At 41.9% G+C, this 23,044-nt stretch overlaps 1 protein-coding gene and 1 long non-coding RNA gene across 3 annotated transcripts in view; one reads left to right on the top strand and one right to left on the bottom strand.

Annotated features, from left to right (window-relative positions):
• LOC117796427 lies at window positions 1-21,453 on the top strand. The gene is made up of 3 exons (XR_004620944.1): window positions 1-189; window positions 19,165-19,327; window positions 20,830-21,453. It is a non-coding gene; the product is annotated as an uncharacterized LOC117796427 (long non-coding RNA).
• The window catches only part of SLC35E3 (solute carrier family 35 member E3), a 39,001-nt gene continuing 19,194 nt past the window's right edge, over window positions 3,238-23,044 (bottom strand). Inside the window, exon 5 of one of the 2 annotated variants that reach the window (XR_004620940.1) lies at window positions 3,238-3,357. The gene's annotated coding sequence lies outside the window, so the exon portion shown is untranslated. Of the gene's footprint in view, window positions 3,358-19,245; window positions 19,371-23,044 lie in introns of those variants that run through there. The other variant, XR_004620938.1, reaches the window with a different exon arrangement.

The raw sequence follows: 23,044 nt of genomic DNA, 5'->3' as shown, positions 1-23,044 counted from the left end.
GAACTGAAGCTCAGGCTAGAGACAGAGCTTTTGAGAGGATGATTGGCTCAACATATAAAAACTGATGAGTCCCTCAAAGGAGAAAAGAGACTGGACTGGGATAAGGCAGCAGGGGTAGAAACAGCAGAGAATGAGAGGAATGACCAGAAGGCCACCCAACACAGGCCACATAATGGTGTCCCAAAAATGGTGAGTCAAGTAATGATACTGAATACCGCAGGAGTCACAGAAAAAGAGGAATGAGAAATCACACTGCATCTTCTCACTAGAAAATCTGTTCCTATTGTTTGTGACTTTACCATTAAGAAAAAAAATGCAGGGCTTCTGGATGCCTCATTCGGTTGAGCAACCTACTCTTGGTTTTGGCTAGGGTCATGATCTTGAGTCAGGGGTTGGAGCCCCGAATTGGGGGGCGGGGGGGCTTCCACGCTCAGTGGGGAGTCTGCTTGAGATTTTCTCCTTCTCCCTCTGTCCCTACCCCCTCCATGTCCCCACTCTTTATCTCTCTCTCTCTCTCAGTAAATAAATCTTTTTAAAAAATGCAGACCAGGTGCTGCTGTTTCCCTGCATTCCACTATTACCCTATGTCATTCTGCCCTTATATTTACCCCAGGCTTTTCTGGGAGCCGACTTCTGCTTAATTTTTAGTAGCATTGCTCTTGATACCCTCCTTTGTTCCAAGAGACGGAGACACCTTGAGCATCCTGATATTCTTTGGGACCTAAACTCTGCAAACACATTCACAATAGACTTTTGTCCTGGTCCCAGGACCACTTCATACTTGCATTTATTAACGATAACTGATTAATCTTTAAAGAATGAGTAAAAATAAACAAGATTTATCTCGGAAACAGTGTGTACAATGTTTAGAATGCTGGAAGTTCCACAATATTTACTTGGCTGTCTAAAATTACAGAAGTAGTTCAAATTCCTCTTATCTTTCCAAACGTCTGGAGTTGAATAGTTTTATTCAAAAAGCAAACTCCCACCAAATGGTGAATATAAACAGAGGCGTTTTGTTTCTGTTTTGAGAAGTAATCCACTTTTTGTTTGTTTAAACTTGACAGTTTAAAATATGCAGAAACATCCACAGAACAATTAATATCTAATGTAACTGCTGCCTAGAATTCACATTTGTCATTTCTGCTTCAGAGATATTAAAACATGGGATATTTTAAAAAGTTGAAATTTCCCTATTTTTATTTTTTTTATTTTTTAAAGATTTTATTTATTTATTCAACAGAGATAGAGACAGTCAGCGAGAGAGGGAACACAAGCAGGGGGAGTGGGAGAGGAAGAAGCAGGCTCACAGTGGAAGAGCCCGATGTGGGGCTCGATCCCATAACGCCGGGATCACGCCCTGAGCCGAAGGCAGACGCTTAACCGCTGTGCCAACCAGGTGCCCCTCCCTATTTTTATTCTTAATCCTATTCCCCTTCCTCTGTGAGGCAGCTGTAACTATGAATTTGGCGTACACCCGTTGAGTCCATGTTTTTATGACACTGACTATAAATTTATGAATCTGTAAACATACAAAAGGAATTATTGGACCATAGGGTAGTAAGCCTTACACTGAGTTTCAAAATCTAACAAGAAAATCTGTCTTACCTTTTCCAGTATTGTTTTCGCTGTTCTTGGATGTCACTTTTAGAATTAGTTTGTCTAAATCATAAACAAGAATCCTATTGGAATTTTCATTCAAATTGCATTGGATCAACAGATTAGTTTGATGTCTTTTCAGTCTGGATTCTTCATTGTCCTAAAGAACGTGACACTTGTTTTCAGGTCTCTCTTTACATTCTTTAATAATGTTTTATCATTTTCTCTTTAGGACAAAGATTGATTTTTGTATTTTGATCTTACAGCCATTAAAACTGCTTTATTTTGTTTTATAAATACTGCTAGTTTTTCAGTAGATGCTCTTGAATTTTTTTTTAAGATTTTATTTATTTTTTTGACAGAGATAGAGACAGCCAGCGAGAGAGGGAACACAGGCAGGGGGAGTGGGAGAGGAAGAAGCAGCCTCATAGAGGAGGAGCCTGATGTGGGGCTCGATCCCGTAACTCCGGGATCACGCCTTGAGCCGAAGGCAGACGCTTAACCGCTGTGCCACCCAGGTGCCCCTATGCTCTTGAATTTTTTATGAAAACAGTAAAGTCATCTGTAAAAGTCATCAATTTGTCTCCTCCTTTCCTACATCTCCTTTTCTTGTCATATAACCATTAGAGCAATTATTATTTTATGGAATGGTAGCAAAGATAGTAGACATCCTTTTCTTATTCCTGACTTTAATAAAAATGCTTTCAAAGTTTGATGTTTGATGTAAGTTTTAGGTAGGTGCCCTTTACTACATTATAAAAGTTTCCTTCTATTCATGTTTTGGAATTTTTATTTTTTTTAAAGATTTTATTTATTTCTTTCACAGAGACAGAGAAAGAGCACCAGTAGGGGGAACAGCAGGCAGAGGGAGAGGGAGAAGCAGGGACTCGATGTGGAACTCGATCCCAGGACCCCGAGATCATGACCTGAGCCAAAGGCAGATGCTTAACTGACTGAGCCACCCAGATGCCCCATGTTTTGGAATTTAAAAAAAATATGAATGAGTGCTCGATTTTATCTCATACCTCTTTACGTATTTGGAGATGATCACGTGGCTTTTCTCCCTAATCTGTTAATATGTTAAGACTGTAGTGATAGATTTTCTAATATTGAACCATCCTTGTATTTACTCAGATAGACTCTACTTAGTTATAATGGGTCTTTTTTTTTTTTTTAAGGACACTGATGAATTGAATTTGCAACAGGAATAGTGTAACAGGATGATATGGGAGCATACCTGATAGTTTATCCTGTCCTTAAAGGTTACCAAATATCTCCGGGATTTAAGTGGAAATATTGTCCTGTTGAGAACAGTTACTCAATTCTCCAAGGCTAAGTTCAGATAAGATCCGATTCATGACCTGAGATTCTGGTTCCCATAGGGCAATACAGGCTCAACCAGTTCGATGACTTTTAGCATTGACAGTTTTAAGGGAGGACCAGGAGCAAAACAGGTTACCTTCTGGAGGAATGAAGAGTTTATAAGTCCCCTACTTGCCCCCCAATCATATCTGAGACGTGACTACATCTTGTCTGAACGTTCCTAGCCACTCACCTGGCAGAAGAGACATAATGAGGTGGTGTGGCACTCCCTGTTTAGGTGTGGAAGGGTTTCTGGAGTTTCTCACAGGTCAGCGGTCCCTGAAGAAGATGGCAGGGGTCAAAGGAGTTTTGCTGGTAGCCCCCAAGATGGCCACTGCAGTGGTAAGAGAACCCTGGCAGCAACAGACACCAAAGGACATCCATTGGTGGAATGTGCTGTGTTGGGGCAAAAAAAAAAAATTGAGCTTCATTAGGACTCCCCCCTGTCCAACTTCCTGCCAGGACCCTGCCATAGGACCCTTTGGAGAACTAACTTTTGTATACCTGCCACCTGGAGGGAACTGATATTCAATTTGCATTAAGCAGAGAGGCCAACACGACCAACAGAAAGGGGACAGAAATGTCTCCATTGTCTAGCTAGTATTTTTCATATAAAGAAAACATGAATATGTCCAACTAATAAAAGTGCAACAAATTTTAAGGGCGATCATGTAAGGAAAGATCATTTTCTCCCTCCTCCTCTTTCTCCCCCTCAGTGCCAAAGGAGTAATGTAGTAATTTTCTATTGCTGTGTAATGAATTACCACAAATGTCTTGGCTTAAAGCAATACAAATATTTTGGCTCATAGTTCTATGTGTCAGAAATCCAAGTAAGCTCGACTGTGTTTCTCTGCTCCAGTTCGCACAAGGTCAAAATGAAGATTGGCCAACTTGGGTTCTTATCTGGAGGCTCTAGAGAAAAACCTGCTTTCTAGTTCATTCAGATTGTTGTTCAAATTCAGCTCCTGGTAATTGTAGAACCCTGACCTCCTTTTCCTTGCTGTCAATGGGGGCCGCTCTCAGCTCCCGAAGTCTACCTACATTCCTTAGCACATGGCCCCCTTCATCTTCAAGCCAGAAACAGTGTGTTGAGTCCCCCTTATACTTCAAACCTCTGACTTACTCCCCTGAGACCGGCCAAAGAAAACTCTGAGTTTAAAGGCTCTTGTGATGAGAATTGGCCAACTCAGAGAAACCCCTTTTTGCCATGTGATAGCACAATCACGGGCATGATATCTCATCATGTTCACCGGCTTCTACACACACTCAGAGGGGAGAGGGATATACAGGGTAAGCATCGTTGAGGGTCATTTCTGGAATTCTGCGTAACAGTGGCGAGAACGGGGAAGCGGGTGTGGGATGTGACAGATCCATGACCCACGTCCCCATTTCTAGTTCCGGGTCACCAGAGCCACAAATTCAGCCTGCTCTGGGGCATGATTAGTGTTTAGATTTCTTATTCTCCTGAAGTCAGTTTTGTTCATTGACATTTTTCCTAGAAAATTATGCCTTTCAAGCTCATGACGGATACGATTTTGTATTGAGCAAATAATTGTGGTCCAGCCCAGACAGGGCAAATCTGACAGCTTAGGCAGAGATGGGTGTCTGCATGGCAGGCTGGCATGAGCTTCAAATGAGAATCCCACAAAAGGGGTATTGTCTTGTAGGACAGCAGAGCAATCTTTCGTGGCATGAAAGCTTTCCTCCGGCAAGTTGGGTGGTGGCTGCTGTCCTCATGGATGCTTTCAGTGGGTCAGGGAATTCCTGCCTGGAGGTCAAGGTCTCTGCCTGACCACGCAGGTTTAGGCCATTGCTGGGCTCTGAGTTGTTTGAAACTAACACCATGTAACTGGATCCAGATGTTTCTGCTACGGATCTTCAAAGTGCTTAAAAAAGACACTGCCTTCTCCACAATGCGGAGCTGCCTCATCGACATTTGGGTCTTCCAATTTTTTTTCCTGTGGCTAGATCTAGGAGGGGATGGCCAACTTCTACGTGCCCTTCCTGTAATTCAGGTCACTGTAACCCCTGGTTTTGGTTTTGGTTTTAAAGTCGTGATAGTCTGTTTCTTCGTTGTGAGCCAACACTATCACTTACGTACATTATGTCAGACATTTTGGGTCACACTATTCCCCAGAACCCAAAATAAAGGACAGAAAGTTAAGAAAAAGCAGCACAAATGACTGGCCTTGCAGTACATGCTTAACCAAAAATAGCTCAAGATACTCTCATTGATGAGAGTCTTGGCAGCATAGTGAACTCTCTCGCTAGAACAAACAGGCACTGAAAACGTGGGGGAAATAGAACTATAGACAATACATATTGTAATGGATTTTTACTAAGTAGAGGGGCTGCACATTTAACTCACTACAACTCAGACAGGCAAATAAAAAAAAATGACATTTTAATTTTACCTACAATTATTGCTGAGGCTCTACCTGGATTTTAATAGGAAAACTAAGTGCCTGATATTATTTAAATCTGGCTGGCTTGGATCATTTAAACAGTCCATTTAGACAGCTTCCAGTCTCTTTTAAGTAGAATTGTTCATAGGTGCTTTTTATTTAACAGTTTATCTTAAGGATTTCAATGTGTAGTCATGCAATAAGTATTCTGGTTTTAAAAAATAGATGGATGGGGGCGCCTGACTGGCTCCTCCGATGGAGCATGCAACTCTTGATCTCGGGGCTGTAAGTTCGAGCCCCACATTGTGTGTAGAGATTACTTAAAAATAAAATCTTAAAAAAAAAAAAAGATGGATAGAGGGGCGCCTGGGTGGCTCAGTCAGTTAAGTGTCTGCCTTCGGCTCAGGTCATGAACCCAGCGTCCTGGGATTGAGCCCCACATCTCCCTCTCCCCTGCCCCTCTTCCCTGCTCCTGCTCGCTCTCTAATAAATAAATAAAATCTTAAAAAAAAAAAAAAAGATGGACAGAGGGGAAAAGAAAGAGAAATAAAGAAATATTCAGTCTTTTAGATTTCCCTCACTCTCTGCCTTTCTAAATTGGTATTTTTACATTGGGGGGGGGGTGCTCCTGGCCAGGTGCTGTTTGTGCCTTGTCAGTCCTGCACACATACATTGCTCTCCAGCCTGATGTCCCTTGTCTACCAGGTTCCTCCACATTGTTAGCTTCTGACGCTGCTACCTAGGGCTTAAATCCCAGTCTCCACTAACAAAATCGAATCCCATTCCCTTGCTCTGTGAGCCCCTCGGCTCTAGCGCTTCCTGCTTAGATTTGGGAGCTCCCTTTTTATTGCTGGTACAAATGAAAGTCTCTCTTGGTTTCAAGTTAGGCTTTATATGCATATACGTGTGTGTTTAAATCTAAATTTCTATTTATAGGGGTGCCTGGGTGGCTCAATCAGTCAAGCCTTTGTCTTCAGCTCAGTTCATGGTCCCAGGATCCTGGGACCAAGAACCTCAACTCCTTGGGGGGGGGGTCCCTGCTCAGTGGGGAGTGTGCTTATCCCTCTGCCTCTGCTCCCTCCCTCCCCCCCTTCTCTGGCTCGTACTCTCTCTAATAAATAAATAAAATCTATTTTTAAAAAAAGTTAAACAGGGGCGCCTGGGTGGCACAGTGGTTGGGCGTCTGCCTTCGGCTCAGGGCGTGATCCCGGCGTTCTGGGATCGAGCCCCACATCAGGCTCCTCCACTATGAGCCTGCTTCTTCCTCTCCCACTCCCCCTGCTTGTGTTCAACTCTCTCGCTGGCTGTCTCTCTGTCAAATAAATAAATAAAATCTTAAAAAAAAAAGTTAAAAAATTTTAAAAAATAAATTTCTATTTTAAAAAATAAATTTCTATTTATAAAAATGTATACATATTTAAATTTTGATATTGTCTGCATCTATCTATGTTTAAAGGGACCCGACATGTTTCCTCTTCAGCAGTTATTCACCAGAAAACCGACTTAATTTTTTAAAATAAAATTGAAATAATACATACATTCTTTTAAAAAGGGGACAAGGACAAATCCCCTTCCAGCCCCACCCACATCCCTGTCCCTCCTCGTCCCAGAGGCAACCTGGCTTATCAATTAGGCTAGTTTCCTCTCAGTTCTTCCTTCATATATTTACAGGCGTTTACACGTGTTCTTAAGGCTATGTAATTTCATTCCATGGTGTCATTTATTTTCTTTTTATATAAAATGGCATCAACAATATAGCTGTAACTTGCTTTTTCTATCCAGTTGGACGTGGTGGAGAGCCATCCAGGTGAGATCCGACTGCAGTAATGGCCTTGTTACCACTGCTTACGTAGTTTGAATGTACACTTTGTTAGCCTTTGTTCTAGTCATAGTTCAGTGTTTCCAGTTTTTCCCTATGAGGAATTCTGCAATGGGCATGTTTGTACATGTTTTCTAATGCACAAGTGCCAGTGTTTTTCCAAAGCAGACACCAACAGCAGACTTGCTGGCTCATAGCATACACGTGTTTTTATGTTACTCAGTGTTGCCAAATTGCCCTTCCACGTGACTGTATCAATTTTATATTCCCATTAGCAATGTGTGTGTATGCTTTCCCACACCCACATATTTTATTAGAATGCTTAATTTTTGCCATACAATGATTGGAAATTGTTAACCCGATGTTCTAAATATAATCATTTTTTCTTGGTAATTGGTGAGGTTCAGCTTCCCCTCATGTGTTCATTGGCCAATTATATTTATTTTTCTATAAATAACTAGTCCTATTATTTTTTTCCATATTCCCATTGGTCTGAGTTTTCCCTTTATGTAGGAGGGCTTTATAGATCTAAATGCTTACCTTTTCTGTGCTATACATTTGGCAAATACTGTCTCCTAATCTGTCACTTGTTTTTTGACTTTGCCTAAACATGTCGTAGGTGTTATTCACACTTATCAATCTTGTAACTTCGCTGATGACGCCTTTTGTATCAGACAACTTTGCTGTGCTGCTTGCATTGATCAGTCTTTGTGGAGTCAAACTTATCAGTCTATTCCTTTATATATTTTGCATTTAGGGTCTGGTTTAGAATGACTTCTACTTGCCCCAAATCATAAACATACTCTCCTATATTCTCTCCCGAAATAGGTAGAGTTTTGTTTGTTGTTTGAGTCTTTAATCCCTCCAGAATGTATTTTTGTGAAAGGTATTAGGTAGAGAATATAACTTCATTTTTATCCAAATGATCAGCTGTCCCAATGCCATTTACTGAATTTTAATAGTCCCCCCAGTGAAAGGGGATTCCAGCTTTATTGTACAAATCACCCTAACTTGGATGAACTAGCCATCTGCAGGAACATCCCACGCTATGTAAAGGCTTACACACAGATGGCTGAAATTAGGCAAATACCCCAGACTTCTCTAAGTAAGTAGGATGTGTCCTAAAATGAAAATTGTAACTTAGTTATCTTATTATCTGAAATAATATAAAGGACTGCTATATTTATATATAGGAAGTATGTTAAAAAAGGGAATTAAATAGTAAGAATTTGATCATGATTGTCTGGCATGGAAATAATTGATTTACTAGAGAAAAACATAAAGTTTTCTAGGTCTTTCCATGGCTTAAAAGAAATAGCTTTCTACATTAGTCTACTCCTTTACTTCTGATGATATGCCAATTAAAAAACTATCTGGTAGCCTATCTAGTTTCAGAGGTACCTTGACATAAAAGGAGGGGATGCCCATAGAGAGGAAATGAGTATTTCAGGTGTATCTACTTGTCTGAATTGAGAAATTGATACCCCCACACATAGTCCCTTAAGAGACCTTAAACAACTCAAGCCAGATAGTTTTCTGAATTTCTAATTCTGAGCTTTTATCTCTAGTGCTGTATAGTGCCTAGTACCTAGAAGGTATTCAGTACATTTGTGGAATGGATGGATGGCCAAACCATCACTGTTGTTTTGTCAGGTTAACATTTTAAATGCTATGAATCATAGTCACTTCCCCCCCATCGTATTACTGTGTAAATGATTTCTTTCTGCAGAGGGATACAGGCCTACGGCATGAAGTAGAGCCAATCACATTCAAGGCAGGTCACAAATACCTCATTCACTTATTCACTCATTCAATAAGAATTTCTTTTTTTTAATTCTTAGTTAAAATCTTTCAGGGTTCTTTTTTTTTATTAAAGATTTTATTTATTTATTCGACAGAGATAGAGACAGCCAGCGAGAGAGGGAACACAAGCAGGGGGAGTGGGAGAGGAAGAAGCAGGCTCACAGCCGAGGAGCCTGATGTGGGGCTCGATCCCATAATGCCGGGATCACGCCCTGAGCCGAAGGCAGGCGCCCAACGACTGCGCCACCCAGGCGCCCCCTCAATAAGAATTTCTTAAAAGCATATTCATCATGATGCTAAGCTCTGAGGAATACAATAATAATACTTTTTTTAAAGACCACAGTTATCATATTTAACCAGACTAGAAGTCGAAGAGGGTTATAATTGCAAGTAGGTGGAAGTTCTAAGCAGCAGCAGATTAAAAACAGTGGTGAAACGAAGCTGTTTGTACTCAGAAATGAGAGAAAACTGGACAGGTCCACGAACCTCCAGGGTCCTTACCCATCCGACCAAGGGTCAGCTATCGAGTACAAAGTAAAAACTCCAGGTCTTTCCAGAAGTTTGGGGAATCACACAGATTAGCAGACCAAGAACTGTTAGACATTTAGGTGCTTTCCACTTTTTTGCTATTAACGACAGGGTCATGATAAACTTCCCTGGACAAAAACCCTTATGCACATCTTTACTTCCTTGGGATCAACTCCTCCTTCCTTGGGATCCCATGGATTCTCTGCGTCAAAGGAAGGCTACGCCAATTTACAGTCCCACGATCGATAGAAGAGGGTACTTGTTTCCTCATATCCCTTGGCTATACTAAATTTAGAACGACATGGATTTTTTTTTAAAGATTTTATTTATTTATTTTGTCAGAGATAGAGACAGCCAGCGAGAGAGGGAACACAAGCAGGGGGAGTGGGAGAGGAAGANAGAAGCAGGCTCCCAGCGGAGGAGCCTGATGTGGGGCTCGATCCCAGAATGCCGGGATCATGCCCTGAGCCGAAGGCAGACGCTTAACCGCTGTGCCACCCAGGTGCCCCCAGAACGACGTGGATTTATATGTCTCTATGAAAATTAAAACCGGATGTTTGCCAATTTTATATATTAAAAATTTCCATTTGCATCTCATATCTATATTAATGAGTTAGAACAACTTGTATGTTTCATTTATTTTATTTATTTATTTATTTTAAAAGATTTTATTTATTTATTTGACAGAGATAGAGACAGCCAGCGAGAGAGGGAATACAAGCAGGGTGAGTGGGAGAGGAAGAAGCAGGCTCCCAGCGGAGGAGCCTGATGTGGGGCTCGATCCCAGAATGCTGGGATCACGCCCTGAGCCGAAGGCAGACGCTTAACCGCTGTGCCACCCAGGTGCCCCCAGAACGACGTGGATTTATATGTCTCTATCAAAATTAAAACCAGATGTTTGCCAATTTTATATATTAAAAAATTTCCATTTGCATCTCATATCTATATTAATGAGTTAGAACAACTTGTATGTTTCATTTATTTTGTTTTTTTAAAGGTTTTATTTATTTATTCGACAGAGATAGAGACAGCCAGCGAGAGAGGGAACACAAGCAGGGGGAGTGGGAGAGGAAGAAGCAGGCTCCCAGCAGAGGAGCCTGATGTGGGGCTCGATCCCATAATGCTGGGATCACGCCCTGAGCCAAAGGCAGACGCTTAACGACTGAGCCACCCAGGGGCCCCTCATTTATTTTAAAAAGGAATTCTCTTTCCATTATATTTGCAGTGACCACTGAGGCCTTGTTTGTTTGCACTAACACTCCTGACTTGCAGGAGAAGTGCTCTGTAATGCTTTATTTAGCAGGTGCATTTAAGGTAAAAGGGATAGAAGGAAGAAAGGGTGGGGAGAGGGTTAAGAAAAACCCATAATATGATAGGAAAGGAAGACAAAAAGAACAAGAGTGAGAAAAAAACAAAAAAGCAACCACAGAGGAGGGCGAAGGCCCAGGGTTCTGCCACCACGGGCTCTACCTCTTGGTTCAAACATTTAGCAACTGCAGTTTCCTTTATCATTAGAGGAGGAAAGAAGGAGTAGCACAATTACAGGCTGAGAAGTCATGACCGGGACCAACAAGATAAATCAATACAGGTTTTTTTTCCCTAAGATTTTATTTATTGAGAGAGAGAGAGACAGAGAGAGCACAAGCAGGGGGAGAGGCAGAGAGAGAGAGGGACTTGGGGCTTGATCCCAGGACCCTGAGATCATGACCCCAGTCAAAGGCAGCCGCTTAACCGACTGAACCACCCAGGTGCACCCCCCCCACGCTTTTTAAGAGAAAAATCCTTGCGTTGCAATTTGCTAAGTCACCAGGATTTTAGGGCTCTGACCCCATTAGTCACTCTTTCCTTTTAAGCAGTTCCCTCTCTGGTTCTCTAACTGACTATTGTGTTGTTAATAAACCCAGCGGGGCCCTTCAAACCTCTGAAAATTCTGAAAATGAATTCAAATTCTAATAAGCAGCATTTCTGAATGTTAAATGTAAATCAATTGACTACCTATTTTATTTCTTTCTACCTCTTAGGATCTTTTCTATTTAAGGGAATTTACTGAGCTGAAATTTAATTTAAATACTTTCAAGAGGCCTTGGTTTTAAGATGACAGAAGGGAAGTGCTCTACAGTTTAAGATTTAGAAAGCAGTGGCTCCCTCTAACGGCCAGAAAATGCCACAATCTGTGGTTTTGTTTTCAAACTTACAGGCGGTGTGGTTAGTATCAAAAATCTGGGTAAGGCTAAATGTTTCAGCCCTCATCACTTTACTTAAATGTGTCAGCACTTTGGGCACCTGCGTGGTGCATTTGGTTAAGCGTCTGACTTTTGGTTTGGGCTCAGGTCGTAATTTTGGGGTCCTGAAATGGAGCCCTTCGTTGGGCTCCACGCTCAACAGCGAGTCAGATTGAGTTTCTCTTTGCCTCTGCTCCTCCCCCGTGTCTCTCATAAATAAATACATCTTTAAAAACGTGTCAGCACTTTAAAGTTAAATCCAAATATACCACAAAAAAGGAACAAAAATCAATAGTTTTTGCTTTTTCATTGTTGTTGTTTTTTGTTTTTTAATAAACTCTACACCCAACGTGGGGCTTGAACTCACAACCCCAAGATCAAGAGTCACATGCCCTACTGACCGAGCCAGCCAGGCACCCCAAGAATAATTTTTAAAAATAAACTGTGGTCAGGGCACCCAGGTGGCTCAGTCAGTTGAGTGGCCGACTCTTGATTTCAACTCAGGTCATGATCTCAGGGTCCTGGGATCAAGCCCCACGTCAGGCTCCACGCTCAGTGCAGAGTCTGCTTGTCCCTCTCCCTCTGCTCCTCTCCTGTGCTCTCTCTTTCTCTCAAATAAATAAAATCTCTAAAAAATAAATTACTGGGAATTGGAGAGATGTTGGTCAAAGGGTGAAAATTTGCAGTTAGAAGATGAATAAGTTCTGGGGATCTACTGCACAACATCATGTTTATGGCTAACAATACTGGACTGTATACCTCAAAGTCGCTAAGAGACTAGATCTTACATGTTCTCACCACAAAAAAGAAATAATTATGTGAGGTAATGGAGGCATTAGCGAAGGCTACGGTGGTAATCATACCACAACATGTCAGTGTACCAAATCGGTGTGTTGTACAGGGTACACCTGCATAATGTTATATATAGCTGTCCGATAATTGAGATATCAACATCTCAATTAAAAATAAAAGATAAAAAATAAAAGTGAGTTAAAGAAAAGATAGATTAATGGATACATATTTACCAGGGTATCAATTTACTTGAATTCTGATATGTTTTCTAAATCAGTGGATGTTTAAAACATGTATTTCTTAAATTTCAGTTGAAAACAATATTAATAAATTGTGCAAATAAATCACTTGAAATTTAAGTACTAGTTTTTAAAAAGTTAGAGTCTTCATCGTGATTAAAAATAAAGTTAAAAAAAAGTAAAAAAAAAAAAAAAAGTAAACTAGAATCTAGACCAGAATCTTGCCCAGCATGAGTGAAAACAGTCATTCAGCTCAATGTGAAGAGAGACATCCTTTGTAACCAATAGTGTCACGAGCTTCTTCAATCATCACTATAATCCTATCTGCTAGGTATCAAAATATTTTAAGCAGGAATTTGCTTGTGATCCTTAATTCATATACTTAACAAATGTGTATGGGCACAATGCAAGGCAGTTGAAAGATCTTCTGATCAAAATAAAAAGTTCCAGGGCACCTGGATGGCTCAGTCAGTTAAGCATCTGCCTTCAGCTCAGGTCATGATCCCGGGGTCCTGGCATCGAGCCCCATGTTGGGCTCCCTGCTCAGTGGGGAGCCTGCTTCTCCCTCTCCTGGTCCCTCAGCCCCTCTCCTTGCTCTTGCTCTCTGTCGCTCTCTCTCAAATAAATAAATAAAATCTTTAAAAATATATTAAAAATAAAAAGTCCTTGCATTTTTGGAGCTTCCAGTGCAGTAAAAGAGAAACACTATAAACAAATAAAGATCTAATTGCAAATGGGATGAAACTTTAGAAGGAAGAGAACTGAGTTCTTAAAAGAGAGACTCACAGAGGCATCTGGACACAGAAGTAGATATTGACTCCCCAAGATCCGCATGAAGGGGAGTTCCACAAGCAGAGGTTGGGGACAGCTTCACAGCCAGACGGAAACTCTGATGAAGACACCATGACTAATAATCACTCAATTACTCATAAGACTGCAGTGTTTTGGTACAATACGTGATATATTAACAAGAGAACTCTTGCTCCTATATGTGTCATCGTGCAACATTTTAATGTTTTGCATATGGCCATGTTCTCTGGCCTTTAGGCAGAAGGCTCTGTGATGAAGGAAATGTCTTCCATGTGGTTCCATTTTTCTGGGTTAGTACAGAGTACTGCATGCAGAAGACTCTTAACTCACGCTACCAACTGAATAAAGGACTATTTCTTTGAGGGGCGCCTGGGTGGCTCAGTCATTGAGCGTCTGCCTTCAGCTCAGGGCGTGATCCTGGTGTTATGGGATCAAGCCCCACATCAGGCTCTTCTGCTGGGAGCCTGCTTCTTCCTCTCCCACTCCCCCTGCTTGTGTTCCCTCTCTCGCTGGCTATCTCTGTCAAATAAATAAATAAAAAATCTTTAAAAAAAATCAATGCATCTGTGACCACTCAAGTTGAGAGAGAAACTTTTCAGGGGAATTACTCAGAGAAACTCCTTTCTACTGAGCTACTGTTCCTTCCTCAAGTGATGTGATGTGTCAGTGGCTCTGATAGCTTCCAGTATTCCAGACCCAAAGTAAGGAGGGATAAATTAGATATATTAAACACCAAAAAAAAAAAAAGAAGAAGAAGAAAGGAAGAAGGAAGGAAGGAAGGAAGGAAGGAAGGAAGGAAGGAAGGAAGAAAGAAAGAAAGAAAGAAAGAAAGAAAGAAAGGAAAGAAAGACAGACTTTTAATGCACTAACAAGGAAGTTTTTAACTATTGAATGATTGTTTTCTCAAAAAGAGGCTCTAAAGGTTAGAGGTTCTGTGGCCAAACTTCCTGGTGTTCTAGCTCTGCCACCACTTTCCTATTCTCAGCATGCCTCAGTTTCCTCATCTGTAAAATGGGGATAACAACATTGGTAGAAGGATTAAACAAGTTAATACATATACTATTATAATTTTCAATGATAAGAATATAGACTCCCCCTTGAAGGAATCCTAAGGGTCATACAAATTACTGCCGTTATCTGGAAAGGACTACTCTCTTTCTTGTCTTTTTTTTTTTTTTTAAGATTAGTTTATTTATTTTAGAGAGAAAGAGAGGTGCAGGGAGGGAGAGAGAAACTTTAGCAGACTCCCCGCTGAGCTCAGAGCTCAATTTGTGGCTTAATCTCAAGACTCTGAGATCATGACCTGAGGAGAAACCAAGAGTTGGATGCTTAACTGACTGAGCCACCCAGAGGCCCCTCTTTCTTAAGTGCCAAGCTATTTCCTGCTTTGGGCCTTTGGCCCTTGCTATATCACCTTTCCAGAAACCTCTTCCCCAGTCTTGGGCATGGCAGACCCCCTTCCACCCTTGAGTTCCCAGGTCAGAGGTCATCTCTTCACCTTTCCAAGGCAGCCCCTCCTCCATCCTTAGTTACTGTCTCTCCCATTCCCTGTGTTTACTCTCTTCACAGGCTCGATCACGCTCTGAAAGCCCCTCGTTTACTTCTCCCCTTGTTGGTTGTCTTCCATCACTGGAACTCTAGCTTCTCAGGGGCAGCAGCCATGACATCCCGAAAGCCTAGGGCAGTGATTCACGACATTTCGAGTGAACCTCTTGCAAGGGTCTTGTGAGGTCAAAACCCTAATAATACTGAGACCTGACTGGCTTGGCACTGACCGTGTGGACTGCTGCACTGACGGCACGAAGACCAGGGTGGGCAGAACTATTGGCCGCCAGCCCGACTCAAGGCCTTGCCACTAGCGGTACCAGCCGTCACCGCATTGTCCTTCATCACCATGCCCGCAAGTGAAACAACAACAAAAACCAGTTTCACTTAAGAGTCACTTACCAATGTCCTTGAAGAAGCAGTTCACAGTGATCATTTTATTTAGGCCTGACCCTTGAGTGCAGGACTTTTCAGGAGCCTGGGTGATAAAAGGACACGGAGGGCACTGGGGCTGCGCGCCAACGTATGCACGCGGGGACCTCAAGGGAAAGGTCTCCCCTCATCGAGCTGTGAACTACAGTAAACTGCATTTTTCACGGGACACCACTGTTTCTTGAAAGAACAGCAATGATCTACGGACAGGAGCACAGAACGAAAGATGTGGTTTTGAGAGCTGGCTGCTTAGGGCTGATCGTGTCTGATATGTGACCAGCACTATTTTACCCACTGTCAGCAGACACATTTTCTGCGCTCCGGAAGCTTCTAAGAGAAGAAAGAGTCGAGGTCAGACTGGAGATTTGCTTCATATTTGAAGCGAGGGGCTAGGAGGAGAAAAAGAGGTCAAAAGGAAACCATTTAGGAGACACATTAATTAAAGTAACATCTCTGCAAACCACTATTGTTTATTATTAGCAAAGCAGAGTGGTTGACGGCTCTAAGCCAAAATGTACACACAGTCCTCTATAACTGTAACCATGATTGTTTTTTTCAGCAAAAGGAGGTTCGACTTATACTGATACTTTAACGATCTTGCTTTTTGCCTTTTATAGAGAATCCTTGCTCGTCCAGAGAATTTTCACCATGAGAACGTTCAGAATTAATTGGCAAGCAGCGGTATCACAGATAGCCCTGATTACAAATACTCTGTCAGATTTATAATGAGAATGATTGTTACCTTTTCATGCTTGTGCCACATGCATTGTTCATTCCCCAAGTCACTTAAGTTTATACTGCAATCACAATCTTACACTTTTCAAATAATTCTCTTAATAAACTCCTCTTGAATTTTTCTTCCCCCAAAGATTTTCGCCACAACCAGAGTTTAAACAAGGCTTCTCTGCTTTCTCCCCTCTGTGTCCTGACTGTGCATTCATTCCGTGTTGGCCCAGAGTCTGGCTCTGTTCCCTCTGAACCAGGGCTCCAAGACATAAATCCTGGAGAAGACAAGCCCCCTTTTCATAGGCTGGGGGTGGCAAACTTTAGTCCTTCAATCTTAGGTCTGATGAAAAAAGTTCTCCAACCCAAAAGGAAGCAAAGCTCTCAGAAGGGCATATAGAAAAATTTTAAAAAATTTTTAAAAAGATTTTATTTAGGGGCGCCTGAGCCGAAGGCAGACACTTAACACTTAACGACTGAGCCACCCAGGCACCCCATAAAATTTTTAACCTTAGAAATTATGCATTGAGATTTTAAAACAAAATGTAGAACTAATGGAAATAAAAAGAGTAACTGATCTAGGATAGCCCAGATGTCCTGCATTAGGAATAATATTAGAAATGACAGACACTTGCTATCAAGACTGGCTCAGCCAGAAGAACACGTGACTCTTGATCTCAGGGTCTTGAGTTCGAACCCCATTTTGGGTGTAGAGATTACTTAAAAAATAAATAAACTTAAAAAAAGAAGATAGAAACAGGGGCCAAAGAAGTGGCCCAAAATATCTCTCTTGCTCGCTCCCTTTATGCTTAGCGGAAACCCATATTTCTTTATTAATCACATTTATTTTTTTATTCTTTTAACTTTCCTGAGAAGTTCTGCGAACGGCTTCATCAGTTCCCTGCTCCTGAGCTGTTCTCCTTCTCATGTGATGTTTGCTTACATCCTTTCTGGCTCCAGGCACACGTCTAGGACAGTGCGTGGTCCTGCTCCTTCTCATCCCACCTGTAGTGCCGTCCAAAGCCTCCCTAAAGCCACAAGATCACCTGCGCCGAAAACTGTATCTTGAAATCTAATTGTTCAATATTCTAATATAGTCTCAGAAGTATTTTAAAGCAATAAAAGGTGGTTTAAATATATCATTTTTATTGTTTGAGTAAATGGACAGAAAACAAAAATGTCTTCATTTAAACCTACCAACTATTTATAATATTGTCTGTTAATCCTCACTGTTGGAAATATTTCCCAAGTACTTGGAAAGAATGTGTGTTCTCTGCTTGCTGAGTGCAGGGCCTCAATAAACCTATTAGACAAGTTTGCTGACTTTCAGGCTGTTTGCTCTATCGTTTCTGACAGAGCTGTGTTAAAATTTTCAATTGTCCTTTTAATTTAATGACTGTTTGTTACATTGTTCATAATTGTTTATGTTCTTGGTGGATTTTCCTTTTTAAAAAAACCTTCCTTAATCCTGTTAATGCTTTTTTGCCTTAAATTCTAATTTGTCTAATATTGCTATTACTACCCTCGATTTCTTTTTTCTTCTTTCTCTTTATAGGAAAGTCTCTCTCTTTTTAAAAGATTTTACTTATTTATTTGTCAAAGAGAGAGCACAAGTGGGGGAGCAGCAGTTTGAGGGAGAAGCAGGCTCCCTGCTGAGTGAGGAGCCCGATGCAGGACTCGATCCCAAGACCCTGGGATCATGACCTGAGCCAAACACAGATGCTCAATTGACTGATCCACTCAGGTGTCCCTTCAGGAAAGTCTCCTACAAAAAGTACACACAGTTGACCCTTGAACAACACAAGGGTTAGAGGTGCTGACCCACCTTCCAGCCAAAAATCCACACATAACTTTTGACTCCCCCAAAACTTAACTAAATGGCCTCTTATTGACCAGAAATGTTATTGATAACATGGGTGATTAACACATATTTTGTAAATTATACATATTATATGCTGTATTCTTACAATAATACCTAACCTTTTCTTAATTTTTTTGGTATTTCTAGGCTACCCTGTTCATCTACAAGTTTTTTCAAATGTCACAAATCTCCAACAAAATTTTCCAATGTATTTATTGAAAAAAATCTGCATATATCAAAAAGAGATATGTGCCCCTAAGTTCACTGCAGCATTTTTTACAATAGCCAACATATAGAAACAACCTAAGTGCCCAAAAATAGACGAATGGATAAAGAAGATGTGGTGCATATATACAATGGAATATTACTCAGCCAAAAAAAAAAAAGAATGAGATTTTTGCCATTTGGGACAAAATGGATGGACCTAGAGGATATTGTGCTAAGTGAAGTAAGCCAGACAGGGGGAAAAAATACCATATGATTTCACTTATTTGTGGGATCTAAAAACCAAACAAAACCAAACAAAAAAACCCCAAAACAGTTTCACAAATGCAGAGAACTCGTGGTTGCCAGAGGGAAGGGGGTGTGGGGATGAGCAAAAGAGGTGAAGGGGATTAAAAGGTACAAATTTCAAGTTATGAAATAAATAAGTCATGGAAATGAAAAGTACAGTATGGAGAATATAGTCAGTAACATTGTATGGTGACCACACCGCTGTGGTGGCATTATTTAATAGAGAGAATTGTTGAATCACACCTGAAACTAACATTATAGGTCAACTACATTGAAAAAAAACCACACATAAGTGGATCCACGTAGTTCATACCTGTGTTGTTCAAGGGTCAACTGTAGTTAGATTCTATCTATCTAAAGTCTTTGTGTTTAATTAGGTGAATTTCATATGAATATTAATGCAGTTATGATTACAGATATATTTGAATGGAATTATTCTACCTTATTTTGTGTTTTCTCTCCGCTAAACTTTGTCTTTGCTTTTTTCCTGCTTCCCAACTTTCTGTTACAGAGATGCAAGGGATGTTCTGGATGCCTGTTCCAAACTCCCACTCTGATGGAAAAAAGACCAGGAGCTCCCAGCACAGATGTACGTTTTAAAAGTGAATGAATAGATTTAGCCGCTCCTCCAGCCCTCCTGCTTCGCCTGTGTAAGTCTGCAAGTCTGTCAGTGGGTGAGTTCTGATCCTTCACTCGCCACCTCTGTTTCTGGTCCATCTAGAATGCAAGGAAGAAAGACGGAATGGAAGACCGGGAGACAGGGAGGGCAATGCCAGGGCATGAGAAGCTCTTGCAGTTTTTAGCGGGTAATTCAGCCCTGAATTTTAATGAGAGCTCTCTTATTCCTCCTTCTCTCCCTCGGGTTTCCCTTCTCTGAGGTGACAGTGAGGTTCATTCGGGGGGATTCTTCAAGGGAATTGGTAAGAACTGCTATAGGGAGATGCATTTATTAAGTGCCTGGCTCTACTCGTAGCAGTCAATAAAACGGTATCCCTATCTCCGTGACGATCACATCCTGGTGGGAGAGGGCAAGACTAAACCATGAGCACAAGAAAATGGTACAATACACAGATACGCGTTCAATGGAATAAAGAAAAACTGGGACAGGGGCAGGAGATTTGAGAGTGCAGGGAGAGAGGGGAGGTACGCTGCAGTAGTACGATCAGGATAAGCCTCACTGAAAATGTGAGGTTTTGAGGGAAGTCTAGAATGAAGTGAGAATTAGCCACACAGATGATGGGTAAAGAGCTTCCGCACAGAGCCTGAGCAAACCCCCAAGGCGGGAGTATGGCTGGAGTGTGCAGCGACAGTGTGAAGGCCTGGTGGTAGGGCAGAGGAGGCGGGAAAGCGTGAGAGAGGAGCTCCTGTACTATATGGCCTGGGGCCGCTGGGAGGATTTGACTCTGTGAGTACAGTGCGGGCACCATGAAGGGGTTTTGAGAAGAGGCAGGACAGGACAGGCCAACTCTGGCTGCTGCACTGTGAGCTGTGGACAGTTAGGGTAAAAGTGGGGAGATCCTTTAGGAGACCATCATGGTAGCAGTGGAGATGGTATGAAGAGGTTGGATTCTGGATGTCTGGAAGGCAGAGCCAACCAGCCTTCCAGGGTTGGTTAGGAGGTGAGAAAAAGAGAAATGTCAATAACCACTTCAAGACTTTCCATCTGAGCAAATGCTAAGATAATGTTGTGGATGAAGGGGTTTGGGGTCAGGGAAGAGGAGTTCAGTCTGAGAGATCTCTTAGACCTCCCAGTGGAGACAATGAGCAGGCCATCAGGTTAATGAGTTATATATGAGATGCCCCAAACTTATTGCCCCACGTCTTCTTGTCCCTCCACTAAGCTCCACAGCTCTAGTGGGCTGGAGAGGTATGGGATTCAAAGGTCCTAACATAAGACCTGTTTTAAGCCACGTAACCAAGAGGCCAGTCTGAGTAAACCACAAAGTTCCTCATATTCAAATCATTTTGTGGCCAAAACTCTGGCACTTTCTCCACAGATGGGGAGAGGCAGTCCTTCTCCAACTGTTTGGAAACCAGTTTTTTACTTCCAATCCACTGCCGAGTGACACTTTTGTAAAATATGAAGTCAAATGTCTGGCTGTCATGGTAATATCAAAGTGCTATAAAAGTTTCTCAACACTTACTCTCAATTTCTGTACTTACTTTGTTTGAACAGGTAAGAAACCGTTCGTGGACTGACACTGGTCTGAGAGAGAACTGTTATCCGGAGAACTGTTATCAATTGCATGATCCCATACTTCGTAAACCCTGCAATGGTCATTCTTTGAGTGAACTCCATTTCTAGCAGGTTCCAGATGAGCATCTTGACTTCCTTTGACTTCTCTCACCCCTTAGGGTGGCGGAAATTCAGACCACTCTACTTGGATCTTCACACCAAGAAAGAGGGTGAGGCCAAGGCTGGGTTAGAATGGAGACATGATGACTTTGGAGAACCCATGATGACAAGACTTATCATACTTCCGTGGGACCACACAGTGCAATGTCGGGGGAGGAGAGGACAAAAGTTGTAGCCCATAGTTTCCTCGGCAAAATCCCTGAGTTTCAGAGCAGCACTGAGCTTTCCAGAGGTAAGAGAGATTCACAGGCTTGACGTCCCTGTGAGGACACTATTTGAGTGAGGGCACTGGATATCCTCATGATATTCTCTATTTCAGAAAAATAATCCTGTGCTTGGCTGAAGAATTTTCCATGACAATCACTTCACTTCCTCCCATCACACAGGCTTTCACTAGCATCCACAGTCCTATGTGTGTGGGCAGTGGGAGGCCCTCCTGTGACACTCCATTCTCCTATGATTTTATGGAAGTCTTGGAGCATTACAGAGTTTTTCCTTGTTCCTCTTACAGAATATCCTTAGAATCTTCACATTGATGTTCAGTTCCAAGATGGAGGCATAACCTTTAAGTCACTGGTGATAGTGCTTTCTTGATCTACCAACTCAACTTGAAGAACTGGGGAAAATTCTGGGAATAAGGTAGTTACTGAATAAGTATAAGGCTATGGCTGAGATAGACCACCTCCCACCTAACTGGAAAGTTTGTTCCTGTTAGAGCTGGTTCACTCACCCCAAGGCACCAACAGCTCCAGGTGTGGACTCCATCTATGTGCCCCCATGTCCACCAAACAATTTCTTCTCTCCCGTCCCCCCGGTCCCCGTGGTTTGGTGCTCTATGGACTGCAAAGATGGCTGGGGTCAGGCTAACAACTACTCTAGTTTTGTTTTTAACCAGCTACATTCACTTGTTGCTTCCTGGGTTTTAAAGTCTAACAGAGCAAGTCCTCCATTCCTGCCCCGTTTCACCCTCAAATTCTCATTGGTATGCTTTCAGCGGCAAGTAGCAATTAAAAGTGGCTTAAACAAATAAGGGTTTACTTTATGTCTAGAACAAGAAGACTGGAAACAGGCACCTGACGGCCTTGTTTTAGCAGCTCAGCACTTTCACATCAGGTTGTCTTCACCTCTCCTCTACCGATTAGTCCAAGTCCACACATCCACAGCTACATTCCAGGCAGGAAAAGGCAGCGCCGATCACATCTGCCCCTTTTAGCAGGAAAGCAAAACATTCCCCAGAAATCCTCAGCGACCTCCAATTACATTTCACTGGCGAGATCTTACACGACTATCCCTAACTATGTGGCAACATGGTGAAAAGAAAATTTAGCATTTCAGCCTCTGGAGTAGAAACAAAGAATAGGAACGGTGTTTGGTTAGGAAACGAGCCATTTTGCCACAGCATTTTTTGTCTTCCCCTGCCCCCCCGTATAAGTTTTTGTTAAATTGTATAAAACATTCTGATTCTGGCAAATACGGTCAGCGAGCCACTCCATGATCTCTAAGAACTCTAGTCCAAAGACCTGGAGAGTCTGATCGCTCCCATAGTAAATCCCCGTGTTGGAGACCCCAAATCTCAACAGACTAATTGATTTTGAGCCTCCCATCTCCTGGTAAGACCTCTCCCCATCACTCTCCTGTACCAAACCGCCAACACTAATTTTAAATTGAGAAAAGGAGAATTGAGAAAATAGGAAACTGACTTTGGGGAGTCTAAGAACAAACAGGAAAAGGAAAATGAAAACATTTGGTTGACATAAATCATTTGATTGTAAAAGAAAAAATAATTTTGGGGCGCCTAGGTGGCTCAGTCGGTTAAGTGTCTGCCTTCGGCTCAGGGCGTGATCCCGGCGTTATGGGATCGAGCCCCACATCAGGCTCCTCCGCTATGAGCCTGCTTCTTGCTCTCCCACTCCCCCTGCTTGTGTTCCCTCTCTCACTGGCTGTCTCTATCTCTGTCAAATAAGTAAATAAAATCTTTTTTAAAAAAAAAAAGGAAGGCCTAATCCTGGCTGGTTAAATAAATAAGCAGGCTTGT

The sequence above is a fragment of the Ailuropoda melanoleuca genome, chromosome 15 (genome assembly GCF_002007445.2).
Source record: "Ailuropoda melanoleuca isolate Jingjing chromosome 15, ASM200744v2, whole genome shotgun sequence".
Taxonomy (NCBI): Eukaryota; Metazoa; Chordata; class Mammalia; order Carnivora; family Ursidae; genus Ailuropoda; species Ailuropoda melanoleuca.
This window is presented reverse-complemented; position numbering and strand designations above follow the sequence as displayed.